This window comes from Rhineura floridana, chromosome 21 (genome assembly GCF_030035675.1).
Source record: "Rhineura floridana isolate rRhiFlo1 chromosome 21, rRhiFlo1.hap2, whole genome shotgun sequence".
Taxonomy (NCBI): domain Eukaryota; kingdom Metazoa; phylum Chordata; class Lepidosauria; order Squamata; family Rhineuridae; genus Rhineura; species Rhineura floridana.
Window position 1 is genome coordinate 8,670,063 of NC_084500.1, and position 24,789 is coordinate 8,694,851.

Consider the following 24,789-nt stretch of genomic DNA (forward strand, 5'->3'; position numbering starts at 1 on the left):
TCACCCTTTAAGCACCTAGCTGATCACTGTGCTCTGTAGGTCTCCTGCAGATCTCATCAGGAGTTTTGTGCTATATGATGTATGAATCAGGCCCTTAATGTGGTATCACCTATCCTTTGGAACTTTTCCTGTTCAATATCAGACACACACACAAGTGTGTGTGTGTGTTGTATTTGATTTTTTTATTGTTAAATTGCTTTGGGACGTTTCACTGGGACAAAATCATAAATGAAGTGAAATGAATTGTCCCCATTCTGAAGCAAAGAATATGATTTTTGGTGGTACCATCCCAATTACAAATCAATGCCTAACAAGAAGGCATTTCATTCATTGCCAATCACTTGTGACCAAGTAAGATTGTCTTCCAAGATAAAGTCTTTGCTTGGAAGACGCCTGCGCATGAATTTGTTTTATGTGGGGAGACCAGTGCACTATGATCAACCCACAATCTTGACAGAAAAAGGCTTTGATCCAATGGCATGGGTACCACAACAATTGGAAGTCCTTTATCTGCTGCAGCCTTCATCCGCCTTCACAGCCATTGTAACATACACATTGTTATCCTCTGCCTGTTCTGCTGTTGAGGACTTTCTTGGATCGTTCTTTGTCTGGTTCCTCTCCCTTGACCTTACCGCCATGGGTGACCTTGCTGGGAGTACATGACTCCCGACGGCATCACTCATAGGGTTCATTGGAACACGTAAGCCCACTCACCACTACAAGGTGATGATCCAGCAAGGGCAACCCACTGATGTCTCTCTACACACACTGGATTACCCCAGAGATTGCCTTGCTCTCATATGAACCTATCCAGGCTTCAGAGACAATGCTCTCTGCTCAGCTATATGCAATATTGGATGGACAGGGTCAAGAGGCAGCGATATTGAGGGGGTTGCATCAGAGCTTTTGGAACTTAATCTCCTTTCTCCCACTCTTTCTGCCTACCATTAGAAGTTAGAAAAACCTCTATGCTGGCTTTGTTTAAAAATAGAGGATAAGGCTGTCAACTGCAACTAACCCTATGGTCTCCCTCTACTGTCAGAGGCAATATGCTTATAATCTGAATTATAAGTAGGGAGAGTGCTGTTGTGCTCAAGTCCTGCTCTCAGGCTTCCCGTGGGCATCTGGTTGGCCACTCTGGGAACAGAATGCTGGATGGGCCTTTAATCTGATGCGGAAAACTTATGCTATGATGCATTATGTTCAAGAGTGATTTGTTGCTTTATTTGTTGCTTTATTGCTACTGTTTTGCTACTGTTGTTATTGTTATTGTTGGGAGTAGAGCACTAGTGATTGTCACATGTAACCAGTGTGGTGTAGTGGTTAAGGTGTTGGACTACAATCTAGGAGACCAGGGTTCAAATCCCCACATAGCCATGAAGCTCACTGGGTGACCTTGGGCCAGTCACTGCCTCTCAGCCTCATGAAAACCCTATTCATAGGGTCGCCATAAGTTGGAATCGACTTGAAGGCAGTACATTTACATTAACCTGAACCAGTGGGGGGGGCAACAGAGGAGAAAGGCCACCTCTTCTCCCTTTTCTGATTCCTTCTTTAGTAAGTGCTTTACTTACCCCCTTCCTCTTCCTTTCTAATCAGTCAGAGATAATGTCTGTGAGCGGGAGCTAGGGATGGAAAGATCTGTCAATTTCAGTTCCCTCAGTTTCTCACTTTTCCAATGTTAAATTCAGACTTTTACATTTCTGCAGCAATCTGTGCATTTTTTAAAAAAAATCCTCATGAAAATTGTCCACCATTTTAGTGTGAATTCCTCCAAATAAACACATTTTTGCAAGCCATTCCTCATCACATCATGCCTTTTTGCATGTTATTTTCACTCATGTATTCATTTTTATACACATTTCCCCCCCATATATGCATTTTTCTAAATGTTTAGTTGGCAAACTGCATCCCCAAAATTCTAATACATGCAAATTTTGAAGGATGGCTGTGTTTCGGTTCTCATATTGTTTCGGAAATTGCAAATTTGATAACTTCTGCTTGAAATGCAACCTGAATCAAAATTCTCACCCATCCCTAGTGCAAGCCTCATGACTCTACGATGGCCGCATGTATGTCTGTAGTCAGAATGACTTTATTTCCCATTAGTAATGAACCTTTCTCTGTTCTTCCAACCAACATTTTCCCCAGACTATTTCTGCACTCTGCTGCAATGTATACCAAACTCTAATAGTTATTAGCATTGTTTTCCTGAATATGTCATTTTAGTTGTGATTACCTTTATACTATTCTTGGTGTGATTTTATGATTACTATTTTAATAGATGATTAATAGATAATTATTTTAATAGGGGGGGAACTCAGCTTAATGTAAGTTTGGTATACATTTACATTTTAGTTCTTTGAAACTAATCTCCAAAACAGAGGTGGGGAATCTGTGGTCCTCCAAAAGCCACTGAAATACAACTCTCATCATCCCGGCCATTCATTGGCAATGCTTGCAGGGGCTGCTGGGAGTTGCAGTTCAGGGACATCTAGAGGGCCAAAGGTTCCCCACCCTGCTTTAAAACTCCTTTCTTTCTAAACAAACCTGTGGATATTACTGCAAAAGAAAGAAAGAAGAAAAGCAGAGGAACAACAACTTGGAAAAAGCGTTCCCTTTAAAGTGAGACTTTATCTGCAAAACAGAGCCAACTTTACTGCAGTTACTTTTAAGAGTTGCTCTGCTGTGCACAGTTTATTGGTGACTTTTATTATATCTGGAACTTATTTCCATCTCCAGTGACTTGTTATCCTGCATTGTAATAAACACAGTAAATATATGCTTGGCTACACTTTGTGTCTAATTACACTTTATCCAGATTTTCAATACTTGCTTTTTATATCCCATCATAATGGCATTTTGTTGCTATATCATTCTGACTTTCTTTGCTTTCTCCTTATATTTAGGGACACACAGAAAAAAAAACCTTGAATGCAGCATTATAATTATAATCTTGAGTCCAGTGAAGTATATGATGTAAGATAATTATACTGTGTTTATTTGCGTTACTAGTGAAACATCAAACTGCTGCAGTAATGTTCCTTGGATATCCAATTAGGAAGTAATGGAGCAGCACCATTCAAGGGTTCATGCACTCTGAATTTGCATGTTCTGTTCTGGCCAAGTTTGAGCAGTGGTGGTCTGCCTGTTAGAGATGGGCAAATCTGTCCATTTCTCATTTTTCCCAGATGTAAGTTCTACATATTTTTTAAGTCCTCGTGAAATTTCATCAGCAAGAGATAAATGGCAGAGAGGATTCACAGTACACAGAGAGAGTTGACAGGAGGCAGCAGGAGTACAGGTCCAGGATGATAATATAAAGAAACCCTCAAAGGTCCAGCAAAGTGTCAGCTGGCCAGTTCTGCTATCAAAGGTGAAGGATAGTGAGATATTGAGAATTTCTGGAATAGGGGAGGGATACTGAGGATTTCTGGGGCTCATTGACTCAGTGGCAGGCCACATTACAGGATTATGTAGTAGCCTTAGCAGGACATGTCTGATGATAAGAGTTTCAAACATGGAAGTATGAAGGGCTCACCAAGTGTCTTTGCTGACAAAGTTTAATCTGGCATTCTAAGGACACATGGGACCTCAAGGGAACCTCTGACAGTGAAGTTCTCCTAGTATACACATGTTTATGTGCAATCAGGGCCAGCTCCAGGTTTCTGGGGGCCCTTGGGCATAGGGAATCAGTGGGCCCCTTGTCTCCTCCCCTGTGGGCCAGTATATGGGGAAACAGCTCTGCAAACTCCACCTGAGAGGGAGGGGGAAAAGGTCACCACTTTGAAGGGCCAGAGCTGCAAGCCCTACAGGGAAGGGGAGAGAAGCCACAGCCGTGAGCTCTGGTGAGGGGGAGAGCTGCAGTGGCTGCAGATGCGAGCCCCGTGATAAAGTCAAAGCTGCAGCCACAAGCTCCAGGTAAGAAGGGAACGCAGGGGACACAGCTGTGAGCCCCCTGGAAGTTAGAACCACAGCCACGAGCTCCAGGCAGCCATGAGCTCTGCCTGAGAGAGGCCACAGCCATGAGCCCAGAGAGAAGAATCAGGAGCTGCCGCCACCATCTCTACAGGGGGTCAACCAACCTCACCCTCAAACACACATGGGAAGGAAAGCAAAAGAGGAGTAACTCACAAACACAAAGACAGCATCAGGCAACACAGAGGCTGGGATGAAGGCCCTGCCCTCTCAGAGGCAGGCTCCTCAGCTGTAGCTTGCTCAGCTTTGCAGTGAAGGCACCAGTGCAGCGGCTACAGTGTCCATGAGGTGAAGTTTCCTACGACACGAGGGCTGCATCCAAGGGGGAGGGGGGTGATGTATTTCTGGTGGCAGTGGCTGCGGAAGGTCTCATGGTGGAAGTGGCCACACCCAGCACCGGTGGTGGTGAGAGGCCCTTGTGAGCTCCTCGGCCTGGGGTAAATGCCCAATTTGGACAACCACTAATGCTGGGCCTGTATGCAAGTTTGCCCAACATACACTTTTTTTTAACAAAGCAATTTCCCCCAAATAATGCATTTGAGGTTATTTTCACCAATATATACCTTTCTATGGACACTTTCTCCCCAGCATGTGCATTTTTGTATGCATTATTTTATACCTTTTGCAAAATTTGGAGAAGTGCACATTTCAAAGGGTGGCTATGTTTTGATTCTCATATTGTTTTGGAAAGTGTGAATTAGATGTGTTCACCTTTAAATGAAAACTGAATCGAATTTATCTCCACCCACATCCCTAGGCAGGGCCACATTGGACTGTTCCTATAGATTTCCAGGACTGACTGCTTCTACAATCAAAATAGTCCCCTCCCTTTAGAAAACTAGCATGCCAAACTGGAGAATGTCCAGATGAGAGTGGCAAACAGGGTGGTGACTTGGAAATCAAGACCTATGAGGAGGAATGGCTGAAAACATGGAGTATGTTTAGCTTGGAGAAGACGGGATTAAGGGGAGAGATGATAGTGGGCTTCAAATATTTGAAGGGCTGGGTTAATAGAAGGTTCAGCACACTTGCTGCTTCAGAGACCATGACTAGAGCTAGTAGTAAAATTGGAGGGACACGTTTAATACTTTTGACAATGGAATAGTCTGCCTTGGAAAATGGGTGGGTTGGCATTTCGCTGTAAACTTTTAAACATAAGCTGGATGTCAGGGGAAGGGCAAGGTGGTATAGCATCTGCTTTGCAGGCAGAAGGTCCAAGATTCAACCCCGGCATCTCCAGGTAGGGCTGGGAATCTTCCCTTCCTGAAGCCATGGAGAGCTGCTGCCAGTCGGTGTAGGCAGGACTGAGCTAGACGCATCAAGCAAGACTCTGCACAGCCATCCCAAAATACCCCATGGACTCAATCTGTGGGCCCCGAGCAGGACCAGTCCTCCCTGTCCCAAAGATGGGACCACCCACCCCGACCTGGATCCCTCCCCAAAGTTATTCGGAGAGGGGTGGGGCTAAAGGTTTTTTAAATTAAAAACATGGTTGGGAGGGGGAAGGAAACACTAAGTCTCCTTCTCTCCACTCCCCTGAGAACAGGCAGGTGCAACCAGCACCATGCAAAAACTGATTCCAGCTCAGCGTAGGGCACATTTGTGGGGTGGCGCATCACCCCCAAAGTGATGGGAGGGAGATTCCTCCCCCTGCTTGTGCTTGCTCTCATGGGATTGCTAGCCATCTCAGGTGATCCCATGAGAGCCTGAGCAGGGCAGAGACAAGGCCAGAACTTAGGCCTAGGCCTGCCCAACACCAGCCTCTTCCTTTGCATGCCAGCTTTGAAGGGAGGACATTGTTGGGGTGGACTGTCAAAGAGCCACAAAAAAGGTTGGTATCAGTTAGGGGGCTCTCTGGCAGCCACTCCGCAGCCTCCTCCCTCCAAACACCAGCACCCGGAGTTGGATGTTGTTGCTCACCCTCCCCTGCCCTCTGATAGCCCCGGATCACTCTGAGCTACTGTACCCGACCCGTGGTGATCTGGGGCTATCGGAACCTGACACAGCCAAGCCCCCAAAGTCTCCTAAGAAGCCTAATTTGGCTCAGGGCTCAGCCGAATACAGAGCACAGCCCTAGTACCAAGGGTCTGACTCAGTATAAGATAGCTTTCTATGTTCTATACGTGCTGCAGTTGCATCTTTCATTGAGAAGGGAGGTGAATTAGGTGACCTCCAAGTTCCAACCCTACAAGATTCAAAGGACCATGCAGCTAATTCTAGGTGCTCAAGAACATCTACCATGCATTTCTAGAGCAGCAGCCCTTAATACCACACAGCTTCAGCCAAGGTTCTCACAGCGCCTTCTAATACACAAAACATTAAAGCAATGTAATAGAATTCTGTTCAATGATTAAAATAACTTGCCAATTTAAGGCCAGAGAAGAGGGATATTTTGGGCATGTCTGTTTAAAGTGGTATGATACTGTGCAGATGGGCCCTTTGTTTCCCTCTTATACTCTAAAATATAGCAAGGACCTCACCAACATTCTGTGGAGGTCATTGGTTGGGATGAGATTTGGGCTGATACTCAGCCAGTTTCTTGCAACAAAATTAACAAGAGCAAAACAGGGCAGAAACACTGTGATGTCGCTAATAGGCTTCAATCTTCTCCTTATGGTGGCAGATGGTTGCCACATCTGAGAACACTTGGAAAAGCACACCGCTGCTGGACCCAAATCCAAAACCAATTTGAACCATCTGTCAGTCTTCTCTTGCTCGCTGAGGCTCAAATGACACATTAGGCACAGGTTGGCAATTCTTTCTTCAATGGTTTTCCATGGTTTTTTAAAAAAGAAATAAAAATCCGAAAGCAGGCTGTTTTTGACACCTGATCTTCATGTGCACTGGAACAAGGCCAGGAGAGATTGCAAAGTCCTGGGATGGTAGAATGGACCAGACAATTTCAGCCTCAAGTTGGAAGATCACATTTTTGAAATCTCTCTTGCATTAAAACAATGGGTTGGATCCAATGTTAGTGCTACTCACAGTAGATTGATTGAAATTAATGGACCTAAGTTAGGTCTACTCTGAGTCATGTGTGAATGCAGATAGGAACTTCAGCTGCCTTTGGCTTTTTCTTTCCTTGAATTGTTTCCATTTGGTTGTTAAGAGCTTTAGTGAGAATTTGTTTTTGCTTTTCCTTCTCCTCACTCCCAGTCCCTTTTTTATTTTGTCTTGTCTCTTTCAGATTGTAACCTGAGGGCAGGAACTGTCTTGGTTTGGATCTTTGTAAACTAATCTGGGAGTCTTTGTCAGCTGGAGAAAATGCAGCAGATTTAAGGGTTGTATCCAACTAAGAAGTAGACCTATTGAAAATAATGAACCCAAGTTGGTCATGTCCATTATTTCCAATGTCCATTATTTCCTGCTCTGAGTAGGACTACAATTGGATGAGACCCACAATCTCTCATCAGGAGTTAAAAACCCAAACAGAGAATATTAAATGTGCTAGGATTGAGAACAGTTGCTAAAACTATTAAAATGACTAAAACGTAAACCTGAGGGGTGGGGAAGAAAGGTATTTGGTGCCAGCTGGTAAATAGGTTGTATTCCACCAAATCCTACTCATAGTAAACCCACTGAAATTAATGGGCCTAAGTTATTCATTTCCATTAACTTCAATGGGTCTATTCTCAGTTGGACTAGCATTGGATGCAGCCCTAATCAATCAGTCAATCAATTTGCTGATATTTAATTGAGGAACCTTCACAATATTTTGATTAGTTCATCTAAAGGGAGCGGGAACAGGTCCGATGATGGTGGTGATAATTTACTTGTCTCTATAAGATGCCTCATAAAAAAATTATCTGTGTCATACAATATGCAAAATGATGATGATGATGGCATTCCAATCATCATACTACACCTATTATTGTAAGCACATGTATATTGCAAATTAGAACTCTCATTAGGCAAAAGATTGGGAAAATGAGGTGATATTTCTCAGTCATTTTCCCATCCATTTCAATAAGATTTGTGTAGCATGTGTTGACCTTTTCTCTGCAGAATGAAAAATGTCAGCACTGCACAATTCTATCTTTCTGTTATGTTCACCCTGGTGAGGAAAAAATGCTATTGGCACAGTATGTTAAATATCAACCATTGTAGATATTCTTCAAATGAACTTTCCTGATCATTAAAAATTTTAAAAAGCCTCTTTTACATTTAGAGCTGTACTGAAATTGGCTTCTAAATACTGTGACCTTGTGTGTGTGTGTGTGTGTGAGAGAGAGAGAGAGAGAGAGAGAGAGAGAGAGAACTATGATGGCCTTCAGAAAAAAACATGGCAGCTTCCAGTGGAGTCCACCATGTTTTTGTGTAGTCCCGTTTGGCACAAAGTGGGTTTCAGACTGGTCTCCCCCTTGCCATGATGTTCTTTCTGGGAGGAAGGAGGTGCAGCAGGGGCATCACTACCAGGGTACGGGGTGTGTGGATCGCACCCGGGTGACACCATGAGGGGGGTGACACCCAGAGCCGCCCTGCCCCACGCCGTTGCCCAGCAAAGGAGCCGAGAAGCACTCCAGGTCGGTCGGAGTAGCCAACTCCTCCTCGGAGGCACGCAGGCAGGTGGGCGAGACCGGGAGCAGCATTGGTGGGGCGAGGGAGGCGCGCCGGCATTCCCAGGCCTGCTTCTCCGGCTGGGTGCCCCTCTGGCGCGTGCCCTCCCAGGGGCATGGATGGGGGTGACTGGCCTCATGTGCACGTGCGTGCTCAGTACTAGATTTGGGGGCTCTCCAAGGGCCCCCCAGCACCCAGTCCGGTGCACGCCGAAAGCAGGCACCAGCTTGCTGGCGGTGATGCCTGGACAGGCCTTCCACCGTCAGCCTTGAGCATGTGGTGAGTGCACACATGCACATGCGCGCACAAGACCAGCCACCCCTGTCCATGCCCCTGGGAGGGCATGCACCAGAGGTCCGCACCCCCCCACACTCCCGCTAGTGACGCCAATGAGGTGCAGCCTCCCAATGGGCCTTGGTCCTTTGGTTGGTGACAGAGGCCAGAATTCCTCTGCTCTCTAGTCCTAGGATAATTGGAAATTAATAGCTAGAAGTACTGCTCTAAACTATGGGTGTGCATTGGATTCAGATGAATCCTAAAGTGGGGTGCCTCTGAGGTAATTAGGGCTTGTAAAAATGAGGCAGTTCTCTACAACCTGGTACAAGCAGGGCTCCCTGAAGAACATTGTGGCATCTCGGTGATTCAGACATTAAAATAATGCTGCTGACATGTGTCTGTTGAAAATGAAACTGATGATTCTAAGCTTACCAAAATGCCATAACGGAAGGATGGAGGAAGGGAGAACAAACACCAGAATGTGTAGAAGGTCTGTAGGGACAGCACCATGGTGACTGACAAGTCTAGCTTGTTATCAGTGGGAATGATTACCAACATTCCCAAACCCTATGTTTTAGGTTTCATTCACTTCTGTCCAGGTGGGAAAAAGGGAAACAAAGTGGACTTGAATCTCCAAACCAAATCAGACAGCCTCAAAATTGGCTTGAGCTCAGTCGGACTGTCAAATTGGGGCCCAAACAAAATCTTGTGGCTGATGCCCACCTCTTCGCTAAACATTACTTCCTGTTTAGGGATCTAGGGCATAGTTTGAAATCTATTGATAGTTTTGGTAGCAGCAGGGACTATTCTGATTTTTTTCTCTAGATCAGTAGTTTGTTATGTCTTTCTTATACAGTGAAAATTATAAACTATTGTGCCATACTGATATTCAACATTGCATCTGGCTTGTCTATCTTAAACCTTCTGTGTGCTGACATAATTTTATGTGACAAAAGACAGCCTTGGAGCATTTCACAGACAAAGTACAAAGCAGTGTTGTGGACTCGCATGTTTCTCCCCTCCCCTCCTTGAAACAATCAGTTCATATAAAATACTACAACTGACCCTTCTGAAAAACCATTGCTTGTTGGAAAAGCCTAGCTTCAGCTTCCAACTCAAGTCAAAAAGTATTTTCTCTATTTATGGGCAAGCTGTCGACATGTTTTTCTCAAGCAGGCCTACTATTAAATCCATTTTAATGGTTGTTCAGGGAACAATACTATCCTCAGCACCACAAAATGCAGGCTAAGACAGCAAAGTCTGACTTGTCCATTAACATGGAGGGGAAAGGTCTTTCAAGGGGAAAGGTCTTACATTCAGCCTACAAAATGGAGCATCACATTTAAGACAGTCTCCAAGATTAGAATATTGGAATCATAAGATAAATGAATCCAGATTAAGTACCTTGGAATGGATGCTCTTGTTCACTGGTTTTTGCACCCTCCAATTAGACATGTTTCTGAAATTCTCCACATCAAGTCTTCTCCAATTTTGAAGCTCCAAAATGAACTTGACTTGTATTCACACATTACAAATTCATTGCCAACACACCAAGGAAGACTCGTGACACATGTATGGTTGAAATGTTATATTTATTAAAATATAACACATAATCAATCAAATTCCAATCCGCCAATTAATAATCTCAAATCCTTCGGGCAGGTGAGGCTCAACCTATCTATGAGGGTCTAGACCCTCCAAACCAGGAGGCAAGTCAGTCACATCGTACTGCAACTCCCCAGACAAGGATGTGGGAAAACTTCTCCCTCCTTGCAATCGGAGTCAGGTTTGTGGTTCCAACCTCCGCATCCTGGCCCCACCGTACAGGCGTTCACCATGATGCGCAAGCCGGTCCCACATGGACACCCCCCAGATCCACACCAGGCATTACGCCTTGATGTTTCACCAGGGAGTGCCCTTTACCCAAATGCCTCATCCACCTCCATTTTTAACCCCAATTACCTCACCTGCCCGAATCCAACGCCAGCCAAACCGGAATCACCACAACCCACCCAGAACAAGCCAAATGAATCAAACCCAAGCAGTATGCAGCAGGCAAAACCAAAGAGATTCTGAAATCAGAATCTCCAAAAAAAAATTCCTACTCAGTCCCCGCAGGCGACTAGCTGAGCCCATACTGACAAGGGAGGGGTGGGTGGGTGCCGCAAGGCAAAAAAGGCGCACTCTTAAAGAGGAGCAGGCTATATATAGCCACTCAAAACCCTTACCCCATTGGTCAAGATACCCCACCTGACCTCTTACACAATTTCTGGAACCTTCCCGAGCCTTCCTAGAAATAGGGTGTAGGCAAACCCGCCCCTACCAAATGGGCAGGACCGTCATTGTTCTTCCGTCTTGTTGTTTGCATTTATTGTTTGTACACGTGCATGCTATGTTGCTAAATCTTTCCATTCTTTCAGGTATTTCCCCCCACAGAACACCAATGTGTATATGCAAGGAGATAAAGCACTGCAAAAAAGTAACCTTGATTTGTACCAAGATTCTCTTTGTGTGGTGTTTACAATTGTGCATGGGCAGTTTTGCATATTGTTGAAGCATCACCAAAAGAGGGCTCTGTGTGTGTGTGTGTGTGTGTGTGTGTGTGTGAGAGAGAGAGAGAGAGAGAGAGAGAGAGTATACACAATTACCTCATAATTCAATGTTTTGAGCCAGTGGATTATAGTGGTTAGAGTGTTGGACTAGGCCAGGGAGAACAGAGTTCAAATCCTCACTGAACCATAAAGCTCAGTCCTCATTGGGTGGCTCTGGGCATGTCTCAACCTAACCTACCTCACAGGATAACTATGGTAACTATGGTAAGGATAACATGGAGGAGGTAGAAGGAACCTTCTATGGTTGCTGCCTGGAGCTCCTTGGAGGAATGGAAGGATATAAATGTAGTGAAACAAAATGTTTGGAGTACAGCGTGTGCACCTCAGCAAAACACTGCACAAAAAGAATCTTGATGCAACCATGCACACAATCACATCAAGATTGGGTTATTGTTTTCTACAGTGTTTTATTAATGCATCTCCATTTAATGGTAATGGAGGGCAAAGATGGACACGAAACGAAGGAATCTGGGAGCTTCAGCAAACAGCACATGATCCAAGCCAGGAATTAATTTGAGAATATTGTTGCCACTTTCAGCAGGGGCACGTTTTGCCTCCATCCCACCCCTCCCTGAATGAAGATTTGGGAGTTTGTCTCCTGAAGTGAGGGGTAATGAGGCATGATGCAGGGACTGTAGGGCCAAGTGGAAAGAGGTCTGAGCATGGCTTATAAGCCAGCACCACCCCAAATGTGGCCTCTTTGCTATTTTTGCTGCACCCTCCCTGCAGTATGGGCTTTGCTAGTCGCAGTTTATGGGCTGGGTAGGCATTTTTTTGTGGGATTTCTGCTTTTCAGAGCCTTCCTTTTTTGCCTACTTCATACTGCAAGGATTTGATTCAATTGATGTTTGAGCAGGTGAGGAAGACCAAGGTAAACAACAGGCATACTGAGGCATTCTTGGGCTAAAGGCACGCTTTAGGAAACCATCAGTGCTTTATGCCTGGGGAGGCCTGGGGTGGTGCTCTTGTGACCTGACTTGCCCATTGAGGTGAAAACCAGTGCATCAGAAGCTGGATGTGCAGGTTGGGTGCCAGTAGTATAGCGGCAAATTCAGAAGTGCAGAGTCCCTTCATGATGGTCACAGCTAAACCCCCTCACAGCCACACCCCTTCTAATATTATATAACCAAATATTATAGAATAAACTGGCCAGGTTTGAATATTGCTTTCTGTTTCTCTATCTTGGTTCATGCCTTCTCTCACAACAGCAGACGTCCCTAGGAGCGATTCAGCATGAAAGGGGAGTGTTTCTACTGAGAAAAGTTTTCTTAGTGGCTAACTCACCTTCTGTCACTCTGATTGGCTCCAATCAGCAGGAAAGGACAAGAAAGCATGTTAGAAGACTCTTCATAGTGGCTAACACACTCCCCTTTCATGCTGATTGGCTCATAGGATGCCAGAGACATAGGGACCCTGCTGGGACCCTGCTCCCAAAAAAGTAAAGGGTCTAAGACACACACCCCAAAAGCCAGGATGACTACACCCCTGTTGGGTACACACCCAAGGCTCATCTAACAATGTGGAAGGATTTGCTTCCCTATCTTTGGCTGGGGAACCACAGCCACTGGCTGAATTACATCCCCAAGGGACTGGCAGGATCCTTCCCTAAAAGATAAGGAGAGTTTCAATCCTCACTTGCCCAAGTGGTTTGAATTTGGTTAATTTCACCTGCAGGTTCACCAAACATTTTGTTATATTTTAATAAACATAACATTATTCCAATCCTGAGTTATTATTATTCTTTGTGGGTGTGGCGGCAAAATCAATGTTGTCTGGTCGACTGGAATTACGGAAGAGTGAAATGCAGGGCAAAGTGAAAAATAAACAGAAGTGGGCAATTCTCTTAGGAACATCTATCTCCATAATGTCTACATGGACTGGCAGCAGCTTTCTAAGATTTCAGATCGGGAGCCTACTCAGAGATGTCGGGGATTAAACCTGGGACCTTCTGCATGCAAGGCAGATGTTCTACTATTGAGCCATGGCCCTTCCCCTAATCAACTCCAATCTTTCCTTCTGCATCTCAAAGAAAGTTTCTTCTTGTCCACCGAGCGCAAAGCAGTGAAAAAGCCTGTGTATGGTCAAAGCCAGGCGTTATGGCAACTTGATCCATTTTTGCGAACTAGAAAGCAATTTTGCATGCTGCGGTTCACACAGCTGGAAGAAAATAACAGTTGTTATAATGAGGCACTGGTCTGTCACATCTTGTGACAAATGTCTTCATTAATGGTTGGAAAGAGAATTAATCTTACAAATGAGCTTTTAAGAACAAATGCTGTTGAAAGCTTCCTTAAAGCAGGTGGCTTTCTCCCTCTGCCCATGACAGGTGTCACTTTATCAGTACTGTTACAACACAAATGGACTGCCTTCGATCCTGATTTATGGCTACCCTATGAATAGGGTTTTCATGGTAAGCAGTATTCAGAGGGAGTTTACCATTGCCTCCCTCTGAGGCTTGTCCTCCCCAGTTGGCTAGGGCCTGCGCAGCTTGCCACAGCTGCACAAGCCAGTCCCTTCCTTGTCCACCACTGCCAGCTGGGGGGCAACTGGGCTCATTGGGACTCTGCCGCTTGCCCACGGCTGCACAGGTGGCAGGGCATGTAACCCCTGAGCCACTCACTGTGGGGTGATCTTTAGCTGGCCTTTGACACCCAGGAGACACGAGCGGGATTTGAACTCACAGACTCTGGACTCCAAGCCAGGCTCTCCTCTCCACTGTGCTATGCCAGCTGTTAGGCACTGTTTTGGTATTTCATTTTATCTTTGCCATTCCATGCTGGCAAAGTCAAGAGACTGTGGCAGAATCATACAAGGAGGTTTACCTCTTCTTCCTTAAGTTCTTTCAGTGGAAAAACAAAACCATAAACAGGTGCAGCTTGCTTTGAAGAACTGTCCTATCTACACTGAGTGAGCTGTAGTTACTTAGGCCTCTGCTGAATTTCATTATGTAAATATTTCTGGCTTGGAAAAGTGAGTCTCAAGAAGTGCAAATGTTTATGTGATAAACAACCCCCCAGTTTAACTCATCTTTTCTCATAAGAGGAACCTGCTGGGTCATGCTAGTGGCCCATCTAGTCCAGCATCCAGAGACCAACCAGATGCTGATGGGAAGCCTGCAAGCAGGACCGGAGCACAACAGCACTCTCCCCTCCTGCAGCTTCCAGCTACTGGAATTCAGAAAGCATGCTACCTCCAACAGTGGATGTAGAACACAGACCTCAGGTTAAGCAGCCACTGATAGCCTTATCTTCCATTTAAAACCCAATCTTTTCCTCCATGAATTTGATGAATCCTCTTTTAAAGTTGGTGGCCACCATGGCCTCTAGTGGGAGTGAATTCCATGCTTTAACTACGTTGCACGTGACAAAGGATATTCTTTTGTCTGCCCTGAATTCTCCAATCTTCAGCTTCATTGGATGTTCCCAGGTTCTAGTGTTATGAGCTAAACTCAGAGCTTGGAAGTAACTCGTTATTTTTAACGAGTTACTTTTAATTCGTTACAATTTTAAATAACGAGTGGGTAATTCCATTACATTTGGCAAGTAACGGAACGAATAATAATTTCCCTACTTTTCAGCTTCAACTTTAACATTTCCACGTTAGGTTGGACGTTACTTGGGGGCGGGAACAAGGGGAAGTCAGCTCCTGGCTGTGATTGGTTAACACAAGACATGTGCCTCACACTGATTGGACCTCTGTGCAGACTGTCTCTTCCCTCGTGATCTGTGTTAGGAGGCACGAGGGAAGAGATGAATAGGCAGGGGGAGCCTGCTAGCGTCTGACTCTGAGAGGAAAAAATGGATGCCGGAGGAAAAAGCCAGGGCAAGGACAACAACGGAGGAGAAAGAAGACTGCAGCAGAATGGCGAAGAGCTGTGGAGGTGAGTGACGATGATTTGTGTGTGTGTGTGCCCCGGTGTGTGTGTTTTCGGCTGGAGTCTCTGGTTTTAGGGGGGGCTCCGGCTGTGTCCTGCACTCTGGGATCATTGAGAAGAGATCCCGGCCCTCCTCTGTGTGGCAACCTTTCAAGTACTTGAACAGTGCTATCATATCTTCCCCTCAGTCTTCTCTTCTCCAGGTTAAATATGCCCAGTTCCTTCAGTCTCTCCTCATAGGGCGTTGTTTCCAGTCCCCTGATCATCCTTGTTGCCCTCTTTTGAACCTGTTCCAGTTTGTCTGCATCCTTCTTGAAGTGCAGAGACCAGAACTGGACACAGCACTCAAGATGAGGCCTAACCAGTGCTGAATAGAGGGGAACTAATACTTCACATGATTTGGAAACTATACTTCTGTTAATGCAGCCTGATATAGCATTTGCCTTTTTTGCAGCCACATCACACTGTTGGCTCATATTCAGCTTGTGATCAACAACAATTCCAAGATCCTTCTTGCATGTCGTACTGCTGAGCCAAGTATCCCCCATCTTATAACCGTGCATTTGGTTTCTTTTTCCTAAGTGTAGAACTTTTACTTCCACCCAGTTTTGTCATGCTGTGTCCCTATAAGTATCCAATTGCATACTATGGTTGTACAACACTTCCTTTACATTTTAAGTATGCCTTGGGGTAGTCATGGTTCTCCATTGTTTTCATCCTGAGGGGCAGATAGGCTGAGAAATGGTGAGTAGCCCATGGTCACCCACTACACTTTATAGCTTTTATTCATTTTGAAAAATTAATTAAAACAATTTACATGCAGGCAAAATTTATTAAGCGGATTCACACAATATGTGTAAAGCACATCCAACTCGCATTTAAAGCGCATGACTTCCCCTAAAGAATTCTGGGAAGTGTCATTTCCCCCTCAAAGTTATAGTTCTCACCACTCTTAACAAACTGCAGTTCCCATGATTCTGTGGTGGGATTCATGTGCTTCAAATGGGTGTTGAATGTGCTTTAAATGAATGGTGTGGATCTGCCCTAGGTATGATGTTCATTCAAGAGTGAATTGAAAAGAACAATTTTAAAAGATACTTCTTACTCTTACTCATTTTTCAGACCTCTTTCTGAAGTAAAGGGTCAAATCTGTAAAAACATTTGGAGCAGCCACATTAAAAGATAAAGGCAGGGTATTCCAGGCAGCGGGTTGCCAACCCTGCTTGGATATGGATGTCTTTGCAGAAGAACCCTAGTCAAGGTTTACCAACAGCACAGTCCAAACTATATCTACTTAGAAGCCAGTCCTGTTGAGTTCTATGGGGCTTAATCCCTTAGTAAGTGTGTTTAGAATTGCAGCCTTCAGGAGCCTCCATCTTTACTCCCCAAAGCTCCCATCTAACATCTCCACAACACTAGGCTCCTTTGACTCTGCTGTGGCCTTTTGGTGACTGCCCTAGCCTGAAGGCACTTAACCCTTCTTGCTGAAAGCAAGTAGGCTAGATTAAATGTTCCCTACCCAGGCTCATATATATAAAATATAAACAGCATTTTGTCAAAAGTATTTTTGTCTACATTTTATACCTCCTCCTTGGTTTTCCAAGCTTGGCATGGAATGCTTCTCATACAGAATTAATTTGAAATGCTGCATATTTATTATCATAATCATCATATTCAAAATAAAAAACATATGTACCGCCTTCAAGTTGATTCCAACTTATGGTGACCCTATGAATAGGGTTTTCATGAGGCTGAGAGGCAGTGACTGGCCCAAGGTCACTCAGTGAGCTTCATGGCTATGTGGGGATTTGAACCCTAGTCTCATTTTGTTCTCACAACAACCCTGTGAGATAGTAGGTTAGTCTGGCCCAGGCAGGGTTATTCAGTGAGCAAAAATGATGCAAATAGGATCTCTTTTAATTGTGCTATCGACCTGCTTACTTCCACTCTGACTGGGGGATGTTGCAGCATGGGGAAGAGATGGGGGCACATCACAGCTGAAGTTCACCCACATAGGAGCATTATCTCTTGTTTATTACAGAGACGCCTGTTGCAGGTTTTGCTGCTGAGAGCAGCAGTCAGTTAGTGCGGCCACTTGTGTCACAGTTTGTTGATCCTGAGGAGGCAAAACTAGAAAGTGAGGTTCAGAAAGGAGGCCCTGTGCACGAGGAGGAGGAGGGCATGAAGCAGTGCCAGTTGCCCACAGCCACATCTGCAGAACAGCAAGTACCATGGTTTGGCTTGAGAAAGCTTGTACATTTGTGAGCCAGAGTGCGAAAAATGTTGTTGTACGATGCAATTACTGCCTTCCAAGGATCAAAAATCTGAGATCAGCTGTTTCCTCCTCATCCAATGTGAAGAACCATTTTGAGGTAAGCCTTTGTCATGCTGGTCCTCAAAGAGTGTCCATTGTCTATTTATGTTTAAATTGTGAAGTTCCTCTTCCATTTTTTCTTGGATTCATGCTTTGTTCTTCTTCCTCAGAGGGCACACCCTGAGAAGCTGAGAACAATTGAAGAAGCAATAAAGGCAAGGAGACGTGGCCTTCCTGAACCAATGCATGAGACCCCTCCTCCCAAAATGCTGAAGCAGCAGCAGACAACCCTTGAGAGGTGGGGATCTGGCAGGGATCTGCTTCTTCTGGCAGCCTGCGTACACCCTCGCTTCAAACTAGATCGGCTGGAATCGTGTCAGGCCACCACCCATACCAACAAGTAAGAACATTAGGGAAGCCCTTTGGGTGGATTACTCCAAGGGAAATGTTGTCTCAAGGGAGGCATCAGAGGGCTTAAGGTGGTAGGCAGGGGCTGGTCCTTTTCTTCCTGGGGCTCCTCATCACAACCTTGGGTTGCTGCAGGTAATCCTTAAGGGTCTGCTGTGCTGCCCCATGAGTGTGGTGACTTGGTCACCTTCCTACCTTCCATGTCATTATCCACAGGCTCAGGCTTGACCCTGAACCAGGGGACATGACAAGCATCAGGAAATGAAGAGCAGATGATGGTTTCCTAACATATATGTGTTAACATATCCTCTCTCTTTCTTAGATACACAATGGAAGCCTTGTTGAAAGCTGAAATAAAGATGGGTGTACTTAATGAGGACAGTGATCAGTCTTCAGATAAAGACCAGGAAGGAGATGACTTAGCAGATGACTTCTTTAACTTTCTGCCCCAGGGCAAGAAGTCAGCAGTGGACACTGCTGAGGAGGAACTGGTGAGGTACCTGAGGTCTCCCAGCAGGGAAGTGTCATCACTCCATGGCTTTCCACGTGTGCTGCGGTGTTTTTTGCAGCACAACACAGGCATGCCTTCAAGCGCCGCAGTAGAACGCCTGTTCAGTACTGGTGGCAACGTAATGACTGTAAAAAGACATTCCTTGTCTGACATGCTCTTTGAGCATCTTGTTCTTTTGAGACATAACAGAAACATATTATAAAAGCATTTCAAGTGTAAAATCTGATTTCAAGAGTTGGGGTATCTTCATTGCTTGGGTGGATGTGAGATTCTGTTATGCCATTATGTTAATCTTAAGGATAAAATTTTTTATTCTACTACCCCCTGTGTGTGTGTGTTTATTTTTAATATTGTTTTAGGCTTCTTAAATGTGCAGCAGCCAAGGCCAGCACCTTGTAGGAGTTTTTTTTAAAAAGTAACTGAAATGTAATTGTAGTGATTACTTTTGAGAAAAAGTAAAGTAATCAGTTACTTTCAAAGCAATTGTAATTGTAACAGTAATTACTACTTTTGGGGCCAAGTAATTGTAACTGTAATTTATTACTTTTTAAAAGTAATCTTCCAAGCTCTGGCTAAACTTTTCTCTATCCACTTTCTCCACAACATGCCTGATTTTGTGCACTTGTGTCTCCCTCCTCCTTCCATCTTTCCATCTTCCACCACTTCAAACCCATTCTTTCCCCACCAGACACTGAAGCATCACCACACATCTTCATTTGGCTCACTGACATCTCACGTCTCGTGTTAGTTAATACAAACAAACAAGTGATTAATGAAGAACTGAGATCTGTAATAAAAAGTGGCAGGGTAGAGTGCTCCTGGCAAAGTTCCAGCATGCCGGCCACGCCTTCTTGCTCCATTCCATTTTCTCTCTGCGCACGCTAGATTTTTATTTCCCCGCCCTAACAGTTTGTGATAATTGAGCAAGCTCAGTCCTTATTGGGCTGTTGCCTTAGAGCTCTCCTCCCCCCAAATCTTTGTACTTTTGCAAACCTTTGGGCTTCCCCAAGTTGATACCAACCTCTCATTTTATTCATTTATTAATGCTGACAATTTCTATACCACTACTTTACAGTCATCCCTAAGCAGCGTACAAGAGACTCGATACAGTGAAATTTAAAACTAAAAACAACAAAATAACCCAATAAATCAGAATTTAGTTAAAATACCTGCTTCAATAAAAAAACCCTATCTTAAGTAGGTGTCAGAAGTTCAACAGAGATCGGGTCTGTCATACCTCAACTGGAAGGGAGTTGCATGAAATTGGGCCCACAATACTGAATGCATGACCCCTGGTGGATACAAGCTGTGCATTTGAGTCATGGGGGACCATTAACATTGACTAGCCTGAAGACCTCAGTGATTGGGCAAGAATATAAGGGTTCAGAAGTTCCCAGAGGTATCTTGGGCCCATGTTTTTAAGGGCGTTGTAAATTAATAAAGTAACTTGAACCTGGCCCAGTAGCATATGAGCAGCCAGTGCAAGCTTTTGAGCACTGGAGTTATGTCCTGGCAATAGTCTGTCTCCATCAACAGTCAAGCTGCAACTTTTTGCACCTGCTGGAACCTCCAGATCATGCATCAGTGGTGCTGTTTTGGATACATATGCAATGATATTCAGAGCCTGATAATCTGAAATAACAATGGGTGGAAATATTCTAGAAGCAGTGGAGTAGGTAGTGCCCCTGATTCATTCTACCCCTCATGTATGGATGCTGTCCTAGAGCTCTGCTCATTTTGCTGATGGACCCTTTCTGTCACTGACTAAAGTCTGAGCAACATTTGATGAGACTGATGCTTGCCATGATTAGTATCCTTGTTTAGCAATTTAACTGAAAGTAGGCATCAGTCACATTGCAAATTTAAAAATGGATTGAGCCTAACAAAGTCAGTGCTGATGACATAGTAACTTGAAATTCAAAGCTGGAATTAATGGAAATGAATCTTTGCCCATGTTTGAACAGAATGTCAATTTACAGTATTGCCCCAATGGTGCTCTCCAACTTTTCCTTAGATTATTTACTAGATCAGCTTACACAGATGAATAGTAACAGTGGACTGGCAACCCTGACAATGATGGGAATGCATGAATCGGCCTCTTTAAGGTGTGATGGACATTTTCAAGCACTGTCAAGTAAGGATAGGGGAAAACATCATTTTCTGTTCCACCCATTATTCAGTCACATGCAGCACTGTTTCCATTCTGCTGCAGTTCATCTTCGGCCCAAAACTGTGTTGTTCATTTTACTGTCAGCTGTGGATAAACTACATAACTTACATAAATTACATTGTCATTTTGTTATTACACCCCACTCATTTTATTGCAAAGAAAAGCAATGCAAATGGGAGGGCAGAAATGTAGTCAATTATGTATTGTTTGTGGACTGAAAGCAACAACAACCATGAACACTGATCATATTAGCTGGACTGATTTTCATTCCAGACATGGGATGAATAAGCAAACATCAGCAATTTCCTCTAGTGGTAACCAACCTAACTTTCAAAAGGTCAGGATGAGTGAGTTTCATAGGGTTGCCAGGTCAGAAGCATCCCAAACCCTGAGATTTCAGGGGTGTGCCTTGGTGATGTCACAGGGGGTGGCCCCTAGTGATGTCATTAAACATGATACATTAAGCATCAACCACAATTACTTGGAGCATACCACTCAAACAAAAACATTTCTCTGATTGGAAATTAAGATAGAAATCTTAGCTAAATGACAGTGTTTCCAGGTCCAGCTGAGGTGATGGGATCATTCCTTCTCACCTGCCTGGGTAAGGAACATTTAATCTAGCCTACTTGTTTCTGGCAAGAAGGGTTGAAGTGCCCTCAGGTCAGGCCAGTCACCAGAAGGCCATTGTAGGAAGAAAGCCTAGAGTTGAGGAGATGTTAGATGGGAGCACTCAGGAGTAAAGATGGATGCCCCTTTAGGCTGCAATTCTAAACACACTGTCTAAGGGACTAAGCCCCATAGAACTCAACATGACTTACTTCAGGATTGTGCTGTTGGTAAGACTTCTTACCAACAGGACTACAGATCCTCTGCAAAGATATCCATATCAAAGAGGATTGGCAGCCCCCTGCCTGGAATGCCCTACCTGCCTTTTAACGTGGCTGCTCCAAACGTCTTTACAGACTTGACCCTTCACTGCAGAGAGAGATTTGAGAAATGAGTAAGAGTTAAGAAGATTCTCTTTTCTTTCCTGTCTACTCCACTAGCTGTTATAAACTCACTTTGACAGCCAACCCAATTCCAGTGAGTAACAACTGACAGAGAGAAAACACATGGTTAGGTGTATCTTCACAGGCAGTAGATTGGGAACAATAGCAATTGAAGCCACACTTCCCAGTATGTGAATCCTCTTTTATCACTACTGAGCAAGAAACGAACCATCAGGCAAATAGCATGGTGCATCATCAGTGGGTTTAAGGAGGTTGAGCTGACCACATGGAACCGCTGTTGTTGCTTCTATGGCTCTAAGGGAGTAAGATCAGAGGTAAATGAAATGCAAACACAAAAAGAAAAACAAAAGACATTGATGATTTCCTAAATGCAATACCACACCAACAAGATTCCAAAAGGCAGAAAACTTAGCATCCCACAAGTCAGGATTCCTAACCAAAACTTAAAAAATCCTGATAGTCAGTCAGCCAAGGTCACAAAAATCCCCATGCAGTACAACTTGACCTGGAGGCTGTAATTCATGCAGAAAGCTGCAGCACAATTGCTGACATGAGTGAGACCCTATCAGCACATAATACCTCTGCTCTGAAATCTGCACTGGTTGCTGATTTGCTACCAGGCCAAGTTCAAGGTGTGCTTTCCATATTACGGGTTCCACATAGTACTTGTTCTGCTCTTGTAAGAAATTGATCCTTTACACTTTGGAACTTCCTGACTATTTACATTAGGTAGGAGCCTTCATTTTACTCATTTTGGCACCTGCTAAAAACATTTTTGTTTAGGCAAGCCTACCCAGGCATGTAGAAAGTATTATTTTTTTAGCTGTTTTTAACTCATTGTTGGTTTTATTATCTGGAATGTTTTTAAATACCTGTCTTTAATTATTTGCCAATATTTTTATTGTTTCAATTCCTTCTGTAAACTGGTTTTGAGGTTTTTTTTTTTACAATAAAGCAGTATATAAATGTTGTCAATGAAATTCATAAATAAATTTTGGAGTCACTGTGGCCCTTGGGTCTCTTTTCTCTTTTATACCAAGTCAGGCCATTTGGTACCATCTAGCCCAGTACTGATAACATGGACTAGCATTGGCTGTCCAGTATTCCAAGCAATAGTCTCTTCCAGAGATTGAATTTTGGACCTTTGCATGCAATGCATGTGCCCTACCACTGACCCACAGCCCTGTTTTAAAAAGTATCTTTTAAAACTATTCTTGTCAATTTACTAATGAATGTGCAGCATACTAGGGCAGATCCACACCATGCATTTAAAGCACATCCAACATACATTTGAAGCACGTAACCATGGGAACTGTAGTTTATTAAGGGTGGTGGGAACTATAACTGTAAGGGGGAAGCTAAACTTCCCAGGATTTGGGAGAAGTCTTGTGTTTTATATAGAGTTGGATGTGCTTTAAATGTATTATGTGGATCTGCATCACTTCATAAACTGCCTGTGTATAAATCATTTTAATTAAAGTTTAAAATGGAAATAAGCTACAAAGTTTACTGGGTGATCATGAGTTACTCACCATCTAATCTGCCCCTCAGCATGAAAACAACAGAGGGAGACCATGACCACCCCAAGAAAGAAGGGCACACTTAAAATGTAGAGGAAATAATAATTTACAACCATAGTGTGAAATCAGATACATATCAAGACATCATATGAAGAAATATTTATATAAGCATGAATGTCAAACAAGTTTATTATGTATACAACTTGTAAAGGTATATATAGTGCAATCCTATGCATGTTTACTCAGAAGCCACTTCCAATGTATTCAATGGGGCTTACTCAAACAGGGAAGCATGCACAAGACTGCAATTCAGTGATAAGGAACTTCACTCACCCAATCCAAAATTCAGAATCATGCCACTTTAAGCTGTTTTGCAACTGTTTTATACTTGTTGTATGGTTATTGTATTTTAAATGGCTTTATTTTTTACTGTGAGCTGCCTTGATTTCCAACCCTACCTCAGAGGGATGTTGGAAATATTCCATATACACACACTGGAGATGTAAAAATACATACACCCCATATAATAGTTTATTGACAAAATCAGTTGGCCATTGCAGAACATTTTTTAAAAAAATAATTATTGGTTTCTTGCCAAATAAAAGCAGTGACACCTAAGCAAGCCCTGCCTAACTGATTTTTAAAAAAAGGATCAGAGGGGCAGAGAAAGGTTTACCACCCAATCCTTTTCTATGTTCACTCAAAAGTCCCATTAATTTTCAGCACAATCCTAACCCCATGTCTACTCAAAAGTAAGTCCTACTGAATTCAATGAGGTTACCTCCCAGGTATGTGGAAATAGCATTGCAGCTTTACTCCCAGAAAAGTTTCATATTGAGGTTTTCATAAAACAGGTTATAAATAAGACAAATAACCTGCCCAATAGTCCAGTAAAATTCAAACTTGTTTAACTCCTTAATTAAAAAAGTATAACATTGCAGTAATGTACACTTTTTAAAACTACTGTTCAAAATGTTGACGTGTGTGCGTTGTTGCGTGAAACAGCATACATTACGTTGGAGTTAAGTTGAGCAAGAAACTTCTTCAAAGCATTAGAGCATGTTAAGAGTCTTTATTAAGACATTATGGCCAAAGGCTTAAGAGTAAATACATGTAGAGTTTCTTCAGTCACCCCCCTTCTGGTACATCTCTCTTCAAAGGTAAACACAGAAGAGAACCTCTCAGTTCAGAGGCAATACACAGAAGACACAGCTTAACACAGATAGCTGCTAGAACTTTTCCCAGTTTATCGCGATGGCTACCATAGCAACGGCCTTGGCAATCCGTTCCCAGACTGGGCAAAGACATAACTCCCCCTAGTTACAGTTTTTCAGACTTGATGGAAAACAAACTCAGTGACAGTGCGGTTCAATGGTCAACAATCCCCCCCTTTTTCCCATCATGTCTGTAACTCATTACAACAATAACAACAATACATTTCTCCAATACATCTTGCAATACAGCTCACCTTTCAGTACAGTTCAAAACATCTCTGTACATTATTCAATCAAACTTTGGCTCATTCCAAGCCTTGTCACCAGTTTGCCAAATTTCTC